The 7,462-nt window shown below is 54.3% G+C and overlaps 1 pseudogene; it reads right to left on the minus strand.

The window, feature by feature from the left end:
- Nucleotides 1-653: 653 nt before the first annotated feature.
- Nucleotides 654-7,462, minus strand: part of LOC135516571 (ring-infected erythrocyte surface antigen-like) — a 37,454-nt pseudogene continuing 30,645 nt past the window's right edge.

Here is a 7,462-nt window from a genome sequence, read left to right on the forward strand (position 1 = left end):
TCCTATTCCCTGAATAGTGCACTACTTTTGACCAGAGCCTGTAGGATAGTGCACTACGTAGGGAATAGAGTGTCACTTGGGACTCCCATGGCCCTGAGGTTCTGTCACACTGAGACAACTCAGAGAGAGAGAGACAGAGAGAGGGAGAGAAAGAGAGAGAGACATAGAGAGAGAGAGAGAGAGAGAGACAGAGAAAGAGAAAGAGGGTGGGTAGAGAGGGAGAGAGAGAGAGAGAGAGAGAGAGCGATAAAGAGAGAGAGAGAGTGAGAGGGAGAGAGAGGGGGGTGAGAGAGAGAGAGTGCAAGAGAGAGAGAGAGAGAGGGGGGGTAGAGAGAGAGAAAGAGAGGCGGGGCCTCAGAGGAAACACAAGAGCACAGAGTCCATGGTGTGCCTAAAATACCAGCCATAATGCACAGACTGACAAACTGACGAACTGAAAGACAGACAGACAGACAGACAGACCCCTCAAACACAGTTTACACACACTCATTGATGTAAAAGACACAGCAGTGTCTTAACATTGACAGGCAGCATCATGCCAGGCAGCATCGTGCCAGACAGCATCGTGCCAGGCCCTCCAGACTCCTGATGCTCTGATCTACACCCCAGGATAAAACCATTATGGAAATTCAACATTCCCCTCACACACATCATCAGATCTTAAACATCTCTGGCCTCAGAGACTCCTCCCTCGCCTTCTCTACAGACTCCTCCCTCATCGCCTCTACAGACTCCTCCCTCGTCTTCTCTACAGACTCCTCCCTCGCCTTCTCTACAGACTCCTCCCTCATCGCCTCTACAGACTCCTCCCTCATCTTCTCTACAGACTCCTCCCTCGTCTTCTCTACAGACTCCTCCCTCGTCTCCTCTAAAGACTCCTCCCTCGTCTTCTCTACAGACTCCTCCCTCGTCTCCTCTACAGACTCCTCCCTCGTCTCCTCTAAAGACTCCTCACTCGTCTTCTCTACAGACTCCTCCCACGTCTTCTCTACAGACTCCTCCCTCGTCTCCTCTACAGACTCCTCCCTCGTCTCCTCTAGAGACTCCTCCCTTGTCGCCTCTACAGACTCCTCCCTCGTCTTCTCTACAGACTCCTCCCTCGTCTTCTCTACAGACTCCTCCCTCGTCTCCTCTACAGACTCCTCCCTCGTCTCCTCTACAGACTCCTCCCTCGTCTCCTCTAGAGACTCCTCCCTCGTCTTCTCTACAGACTCCTCCCTCGTCTCCTCTACAGACTCCTCCCTCGTCTCCTCTACAGACTCCTCCCTTGTCGCCTCTACAGACTCCTCCCTCGTCTCCTCTACAGACTCCTCCCTCGTCTCCTCTACAGACTCCTCCCTTGTCTTCTCTACAGACTCCTCCCTCGTCTTCTCTACAGACTCCTCCCTCGTCTCCTCTACAGACTCCTCCCTTGTCTCCTCTACAGACTCCTCCCTCATCGCCTCTACAGACTCCTCCCTCGTCTCCTCTACAAACTCCTCCCTCGTCTCCTCTACAGACTCCTCCCTCGTCTCCTCTACAGACTCCTCCCTCATCTCCTCTACAGACTCCTCCCTCGTCTCCACTACAGACTCCTCCCTCGTCTCCACTACAGACTCCTCCCTCGTCTCCACTACAGACTCCTCCTCGTCTCCTCTACAGACTCCTCCCTCGTCTCCTCTACAGACTCCTCCCTCGTCTCCTCTACAGACTCCTCCCTCGTCTCCTCTACAGACTCCTCCCTCATCGCCTCTACAGACTCCTCCCTCGTCTTCTCTACAGACTCCTCCCTCGTCTCCTCTACAGAATCCTCCCTTGTCGCCTCTACAGACTCCTCCCTCGTCTCCTCTACAGACTCCTCCCTTGTCGCCTCTACAGACTCCTCCCTCGTCTTCTCTACAGACTCCTCCCTCGTCTTCTCTACAGTCCACAGTATTGTAGTTGACTAATGGATGTGTAGAGATGGGAAGTAAAGCCTCCATTTATTACCGCCTGAGTCAGAGGAGAGGGAAACAGGAGGGAAGGAGAGGAGGAGGGAAGAAGAGAAGGAGGACATTTTGATGGAGAGTGCTTAACGACCTGACACCCTGAGAGATGTTCACCAGCCTCTCCCGGCTCTGACATTACAACACAGGCACATATCTCAGAGGAAAACCTCACCAGTCCTTCCTACAGACTAGACAAGACAGCAAGCCCCCCCCCCTCGTCGTTAAAGTTCCAACAGCATGTCGTTTAGCGATCCTAAAACTATTTGACTTCTGATTGCATCTGTTGCATCAGGTACCAGACTCCTCTACGTTGCTGCTTCAGGTACCAGACTCCTCTACTTTGCTGCTTCATGTACCAGACTCCTCTATGTTGCTGCTTCAGGTACCAGACTCCTCTACTCTGCCTCTTCAGGTACCAGACTCCTCTACTCTGCCTCTTCAGGTACCAGACTCCTCTACTTTGCTGCTTCAGGTACCAGACTCCTCTACTTTGCTGCTTCAGGTACCAGACTCCTCTACGTTGCTGCTTCAGGTACCAGACTCCTCTACTTTGCTGCTTCAGGTACCAGACTCCTCTACTTTGCTGCTTCAGGTACCAGACTCCTCTACGTTGCTGCTTCAGGTACCAGACTCCTCTACTTTGCTGCTTCAGGTACCAGACTCCTCTACTTTGCTGCTTCAGGTACCAGACTCCTCTACTTTGCTGCTTCAGGTACCAGACTCCTCTACTTTGCTGCTTCAGGTACCAGACTCCTCTACTTTGCTGCTTCAGGTACCAGACTCCTCTACTTTGCTGCTTCAGGTACCAGACTCCTCTACTTTGCTGCTTCAGGTACCAGACTCCTCTACTTTGCTGCTTCAGGTACCAGACTCCTCTACGTTGCTGCTTCAGGTACCAGACTCCTCTACTTTGCTGCTTCAGGTACCAGACTCCTCTACTTTGCTGCTTCAGGTACCAGACTCCTCTACGTTGCTGCTTCAGGTACCAGACTCCTCTACGTTGCTGCATCATGTACCAGACTCCTCTACTTTGCTGCATCATGTACCAGACTCCTCTACTTTGCTGCTTCAGGTACCAGACTCCTCTACTTTGCTGCTTCAGGTACCAGACTCCTCTACGTTGCTGCTTCAGGTACCAGACTCCTCTACGTTGCTGCTTCAGGTACCAGACTCCTCTACTTTGCTGCTTCAGGTACCAGACTCCTCTACTTTGCTGCTTCAGGTACCAGACTCCTCTACTTTGCTGCTTCAAGTACCAGACTCCTCTACTTTGCTGCATCATGTACCAGACTCCTCTACTTTGCTGCTTCAGGTACTAGACTCCTCTACTCTGCTGCTTCAGGTACCAGACTCCTCTACTCTGCTGCTTCAGGTACCAGACTCCTCTACGTTGCTGCTTCAGTTACCAGACTCCTCTACTTTGCTGCTTCAGGTACCAGACTCCTCTACGTTGCTACTTCATGTACCAGACTCCTTTACTTTGCTGCTTCAGGTACCAGACTCCTCTACTTTGCTGCTTCAGGTACCAGACTCCTCTACTTTGCTGCTTCAGGTACCAGACTCCTCTACTTTGCTGCTTCAAGTACCAGACTCCTCTACTTTGCTGCATCATGTACCAGACTCCCTACGTTGCCTCTTCAGGTACCAGACTCCTCTACGTTGCTGCTTCAGGTACCAGACTCCTCTACTTTGCTACTTCAGGTACCAGACTCCTCTACTTTGCTACTTCAGGTACCAGACTCCTCTACGTTGCCTCTTCAGGTACCAGACTCCTCTACTTTGCTGCTTCAGGTACCAGACTCCTCTACTTTGCTACTTCAGGTACCAGACTCCTCTACTTTGCTGCTTCAGGTACCAGACTCCTCTACGTTGCCTCTTCAGGTACCAGACTCCTCTACGTTGCTGCTTCAGGTACCAGACTCCTCTACGTTGCTGCTTCAGGTACCAGACTCCTCTACTTTGCTGCTTCAGGTACCAGACTCTACGTTGCTGCTTCAGGTACCAGACTCCTCTACTTTGCTGCTTCAGGTACCAGACTCCTCTACGTTGCTACTTCAGGTACCAGACTCCTCTACTTTGCTGCTTCAGGTACCAGACTCCTCTACGTTGCTGCTTCAGGTACCAGACTCCTCTACTTTGCTGCTTCAGGTACCAGACTCCTCTACTTTGCTGCCTCAGGTACCAGACTCCTCTACTTTGCTGCTTCAGGTACCAGACTCCTCTACTTTGCTGCTTCAGGTACCAGACTCCTCTACGTTGCTGCTTCAGGTACCCGACTCCTCTACGTTGAAGTATCTGGGCTGACTAAATCCACCTGCTGTCTACTACCAACTGTCAACTGGAGGACAATACCTCTATTAAACAGTGATTAAAAAACAACAGAACATATTTCACTATCTGACATGAAGGAGTGGAGTGACAACAGAATAATCCCTGTGAGGTCCTGAAGGCCACGTCTACAGTCTCTGTGTTGTCTCTGTACTCACCCACAGCAGCATGGAAAGCCTGACTGCCTCCGCAAAGGAACGCCATGGCAACAGTCAGACCGTAGTCTGGCACGTCAGAGAAGACTGTCCCTAGAGTCCGGCAGGACGAAACCACACGGACACCTGCTGTCCCAGGGCAGCTCTACCCCCGGCTTTTGGACAGTAGTGTCCTCCTGCACCATAGCAGCGTTACTAAGCCCTCAGCCCACAGCCCTGGCTGAGTACACCACGACGAACACACACACAGATAACGGGAGAACAACCCCGTCCAGTCAACCACATCTAGGTCCCCAATGTAATGCCTCTCGACAAGAGTAGAGAGAGATGTAGCTGGTGATCCCGTTATGTTGCCTCCTCCCTCCTCCCTCCTCCTCCTCCTCCTCCTCCTCCTCCTCCTCCTCCAGAACACTACTAGTTACTCAGCACAGCACTTATACACACCAGACAAAGAGGACTGGAAGAGAAAGTGGAGCGCACAAATTCCAGAGGCGTTCTGCAGGACGGAGCAGAGAAGAAGACAGGGATACAAATATAAAGAAGAAAAGAGGCACTTTGAATCTCTCCGTCTTCAGACCCTCTCCTGAATCTCTCTGTCTTCAGGCCCTCTCCTGAATCTCTCTGTCTTCAGGCCCTCTCCTGAATCTCTCTGTCTTCAGGCTCTCTCCTGAATCTCTGTGTCTTCAGGCCCTCTCCTGAATATCTCTGTCTTCAGGCCCTCTCCTGGGACACTCTGTCGTCGGGCCCTCTCCTGAATCTCTCTGTCATCGGGCCCTCTCCTGGGACACTCTGTCGTCGGGCCCTCTCCTGGGACACTGTCGTCGGGCCCTCTCCTGGGACACTCTGTCGTCGGGCCCTCTCCTGGGACACTCTGTCGCCGGGCCCTCTCCTGGGACACTCTGTCGCCGGGCCCTCTCCTGGGACACTCTGTCGTCGGGCCCTCTCCTGGGACACTCTGTCGTCGGGCCCTCTCCTGGGACACTCTGTCGCCGGGCCCTCTCCTGGGACACTCTGTCGTCAGGCCCTCTCCTGGGACACTCTGTCGTCGGGCCCTCTCCTGGGACACTCTGTCGTCGGGCCCTCTCCTGGGACACTCTGTCGCCGGGCCCTCTCCTGGGACACTCTGTCGTCGGGCCCTCTCCTGGGACACTCTGTCGTCGGGCCCTCTCCTGGGACACTCTGTCGTCGGGCCCTCTCCTGGGACACTCTGTCGTCGGGCCCTCTCCTGGGACACTCTGTCGTCGGGCCCTCTCCTGGGACACTCTGTCGTCGGGCCCTCTCCTGGGACACTCTGTCGTCGGGCCCTCTCCTGGGACACTCTGTCGTCAGGCCCTCTCCTGGGACACTCTGTCGTCAAGCCCTCTCCTGGGACACTCTGTCGTCGGGCCCTCTCCTGGTACACTCTGTCGCCGGGCCCTCTCCTGGGACACTCTGTCGTCGGGCCCTCTCCTGGGACACTCTGTCGTCAGGCCCTCTCCTGGGACACTCTGTCGTCAGGCCCTCTCCTGGGACACTCTGTCGTCGGGCCCTCTCCTGGGACACTCTGTCGTCAGGCCCTCTCCTGGGACACTCTGTCGTCGGGCCCTCTCCTGGGACACTCTGTCGTCGGGCCCTCTCCTGGGACACTCTGTCGTCGGGCCCTCTCCTGGGACACTCTGTCGTCGGGCCCTCTCCTGGGACACTCTGTCGCCGGGCCCTCTCCTGGGACACTCTGTCGTCGGGCCCTCTCCTGGGACACTCTGTCGTCGGGCCCTCTCCTGGGACACTCTGTCGTCGGGCCCTCTCCTGGGACACTCTGTCGTCGGGCCCTCTCCTGGGACACTCTGTCGTCGGGCCCTCTCCTGGGACACTCTGTCGTCGGGCCCTCTCCTGGGACACTCTGTCGTCAGGCCCTCTCCTGGGACACTCTGTCGTCAGGCCCTCTCCTGGGACACTCTGTCTTCAGATCCTCGGACTCTCTGTCTTCAGATCCTGGGACTCTCTGTCTTCAGATCCTCGGACTCTCTGTCTTCAGATCCTCGGACTCTCTGTCTTCAGATCCTCGGACTCTCTGTCTTCAGATCCTCGGACTCTCTGTCTTCAGATCCTCGGACTCTCTGTCTTCAGATCCTCGGACTCTCTGTCTTCAGATCCTCGGACTCTCTGTCTTCAGATCCTGGGACTCTCTGTCTTCAGATCCTCGGACTCTCTGTCTTCAGATCCTCTGACTCTCTGTCTTCAGATCCTGGGACTCTCTGTCTTCAGATCCTCGGACTCTCTGTCTTCAGATCCTGGGACTCTCTGTCTTCAGATCCTCGGACTCTCTGTCTTCAGATCCTGGGACTCTCTGTCTTCAGATCCTGTGACTCTCTGTCTTCAGATCCTGGGACTCTCTGTCTTCAGATCCTCGGACTCTCTGTCTTCAGATCCTGGGACTCTCTGTCTTCAGATCCTGGGACTCTCTGTCTTCAGATCCTCGGACTCTCTGTCTTCAGATCCAGGGACTCTCTGTCTTCAGATCCTGTGACTCTCTGTCTTCAGATCCTGGGACTCTCTGTCTTCAGATCCTCGGACTCTCTGTCTTCAGATCCTGGGACTCTCTGTCTTCAGATCCTCGGACTCTCTGTCTTCAGATCCTGGGACTCTCTGTCTTCAGATCCAGGACACTCTGTCTTCAGATCCTCGGACTCTCTGTCTTCAGATCCTCGGACTCTCTGTCTTCAGATCCTGTGACTCTCTGTCTTCAGATCCAGGGACTCTCTGTCTTCAGATCCTCGGACTCTCTGTCTTCAGATCCTCGGACTCTCTGTCTTCAGATCCTGGGACTCTCTGTCTTCAGATCCTCGGACTCTCTGTCTTCAGATCCTCGGACTCTCTGTCTTCAGATCCTCGGACTCTCTGTCTTCAGATCCTCGGACTCTCTGTCTTCAGATCCTCGGACTCTCTGTCTTCAGATCCTCGGACTCTCTGTCTTCAGATCCTGGGACTCTCTGTCTTCAGATCCTCGGACTCTCTGTCTTCAGATCCTCGGAC

The sequence above is a fragment of the Oncorhynchus masou genome, chromosome 27 (assembly GCF_036934945.1).
Source record: "Oncorhynchus masou masou isolate Uvic2021 chromosome 27, UVic_Omas_1.1, whole genome shotgun sequence".
Lineage (NCBI taxonomy): Eukaryota > Metazoa > Chordata > Actinopteri > Salmoniformes > Salmonidae > Oncorhynchus > Oncorhynchus masou.